This window comes from Ascaphus truei, unplaced genomic scaffold (assembly GCF_040206685.1).
Source record: "Ascaphus truei isolate aAscTru1 unplaced genomic scaffold, aAscTru1.hap1 HAP1_SCAFFOLD_501, whole genome shotgun sequence".
NCBI classification, from domain to species: Eukaryota; Metazoa; Chordata; class Amphibia; order Anura; family Ascaphidae; genus Ascaphus; species Ascaphus truei.
The window spans coordinates 1-3,117 of record NW_027456832.1 but is presented as its reverse complement, the minus strand read 5'-3'; the positions used below and the strand labels follow the sequence as shown (position 1 = coordinate 3,117).

At 41.5% G+C, this 3,117-nt stretch overlaps 1 long non-coding RNA gene across 1 annotated transcript; it reads left to right on the top strand.

Annotated features, from left to right (window-relative positions):
• Nucleotides 1-833: 833 nt before the first annotated feature.
• On the top strand, nt 834-3,117 carry LOC142484986 (uncharacterized). Its single transcript, XR_012798328.1, has 3 exons — nt 834-1,120; nt 1,584-1,637; nt 3,045-3,117. It is a non-coding gene; the product is annotated as an uncharacterized LOC142484986 (long non-coding RNA).

Here is a 3,117-nt window from a genome sequence, read left to right as displayed (position 1 = left end):
CTGTGTGTCTCTCCCCCCAAGCTTTCTCTCTGTCCCCCATGCTGTTCTCTCTCCCCCCATGCTGTGTGTCTCTCCCCCCAAGCTTTCTCTCTGTCCCCCATGCTGTTCTCTCTCTCTCCCCATGCTGTCTCTATTTCACTCCTTGCCTAGTATATAGTATATAGTTTAGTGTGTGGCATAATAACCTATATAGTTCTGCTACATGGTATATTAGGTCAGTAGGAGAGGGTTAAAATGAAAATAATAAAATTTTAATTCGTCCAATTATTAAACACTCAAAATGTAAAAACATGGATAGTCCTCTTAATGGAGTCAGAGAAACGCATAATCAGTACAAGTAACTATTCACAATTTATTAATGTGTATATGGTCCTCAAAGAGCTGCAGATATTAAATGATCTTAGTATCATACATAACAGTAGCAGTAACTGTATGAAATAATAACCATCTGATAAGTATATCATACTGTATGTGGAAGTGCAGCTAAAGACAAACAGGGACAACACGGTGGGGTAATAATATGATACTGATAGCAAAAATAGAGTATGTCCAGACATAGGCACTAGTATACAGTATCAAGAGCCCCCCCGTGAAGAGTAATGGTCTGGAAAGAATCATACAGTATGTTGTTATCCCTCCCTGGAGTCTCCGTATCAACTGGATATGACAGTGAATGGGAAATTCCTAGCACTGCTAGTTTTACGTAGCGCTTTACAGAGACATTTTGCAGGCACAAGTCCCTGCCCCGTGAGCTTACAATCTATGTTTTTGGTGCCTGAGGCACAGGGAGATAATGTGACTTGCCTAAGGTCACAAGGAGCTGACACAGGAAATTGAACCAGGCTCCTCTGCTTCAAACTCTCAGTGCCAGTCAGTATCTTTACTCACTGAGCCACTCCCTCTCCCATGTCTCTTATCACATCCCAGTATATGGAGATCTCCCATTATCACAAGCTGGAAACGTCTGACAGAGCTCAGGCTGAGCCCAGAATGGGACAGACATTTGCATTCTAATTTTTAAAAAATACATGTTTACCTGACTTCCATGGTTACAGCTAAACTGCTTGGTACCAGAGTTCTATGCCACCACTCTCTGCCATAACCATTGTGGATCTGTCAGGTAAGGTTTCTTCTGAGACGTAGCAGAGATTTCAGACACTTCACCGCTCATTTGGATCATATTTATAACCAGGAGGTTTATTTTTCATCTTCAGGACAAATTCACAACTTTTTGTCCCATTGGGAGAGGATTACAGCAGCCTCCCTGTGGAGGGCAATGGCCCATTCATTGGGTCTCCTCTGAGATTTTTTGGTCTAACATAAAAACTATTTTCTGCCACTTAATTGATATCAAATCTGTGGCTTTTTAGAAGTACAGTATCACTTTTCCATCTTTTTTGTGTTGTTGTTCAATAGATTATATTTATAAATATAATAGATTATATTTATTAGAATAATAGATTATATGTATTAGTATAAGAGATTATATTTATTAGAATAATAGATTATATTTACTAGTATAATAGATTATATTTATTAGTATTTAAGCACTACCTCACTGATCTCCCTTCCCCACCATCCAGATTGAGTTTTTACTGTCAGACAACATATTTCCCAACAAGATGGAGACACCCAAGGTAAGATCTGATAAAAGGACAACCTTAGAATGCATCAAAACAAAGTCTGATGTGGCATGTAACAGAATTAAATAGGGATGAGATCGGACTACCTGGGGGTCCCTGTGTGTTGAGAGGCTCCTATAAAGAGCCAAAGCGTTGATCAGTTCTATTCAATAGAATTGTAATTTTTTTGTTTTTACTATGCCCTGGTGTGCCTGCTTTTTATCTATATATCTATATATACATAAACACACAAGTATGTGTGTGTGTGTGTGTGTGTGTGTGTGTGTGTGTGTGTGTGTGTGTATATATATATATATATATATATATATATATATATATATATATTTTTTTTATTGGCACAATGTTTCGGTTTTATATACACACACACACACACACACACACACACACACACACACACAGATTCCTGCTCCTAAAATACAAATGCACAATCAGTCATATTCTCACACAATCACACTAAAATAGCACTAACAGATTGAGACACTTGTACAAACACAGCCACAATACGGCAGCTTAGCACAGACACACACTGTGATATAAGACAAAATCCATTTCTCATTATGATTTACAAACACACACACACAGTGACTATCAGACAGTAACACACACTCTGATACACACACACTAATGATTACATACACACACAGTAACGATCAGACAGTAACACTCACTCCGATACACACACACTAATGGTTAATTACACACGCACACACAGTAACTATCAGACAGTATCACGCACGCACTCACTCCGACACACACACACTAATGGTTACACACACACACAGTAACTATCAGACAGTAACATACACACTAATGGTTGAGCCGTGGGAGGGGGGTATTTGGGAGTACTGGGCCTGGGGAGGAGGGTGTTAGGGGGTATTGGGCCTGGGGAGGAGGGTGTTAGGGGGTATTGGGCCTGGGGGTGGGAGTATTAGGGGGTACTGGGGATGGGGGAATACGGGGAGCCGGTCCTCAGGGGAGAGAAGATGAGGACCCCCAAGCTGTAGATGTAAGGAGTCAGAGGAAGAGGTGCAGAGCTTTCTCATCTTATAGCCGAGTGTAACTGTGTGTGACAGGGAGAGAGGATTATCATAGGGACACATCAGCTAATGTCCATCTGCAGCATCATTTTCCAAACTCTTCAGCGGGAACAGGACAGAAAAACGAGGGATCCGCTAATAACGGACAATACAATGACGTACAATGCACACAGTTTATCAATTGTTTTTCAAATGATATAAATGGTTCTGTGATTTAACCCCTTCAGTGCCAGAGAGGCAAGCAATGGCTTTGCTGTGCGTGTTATATGACTCGGCGATGCGTTTCCTGCCCCAAGTGGCACAGGAGCTCTTGCGATACAGAGTATCACTGCCGCTGGTTACAAACACTTTGTATCTCCTGCAGGAAGTGGAGTACACGGAGGTGGAGGCGTTCATTCCCTCACCATCCGGATCCCGCCGCAGTACCCCAGGAGCCA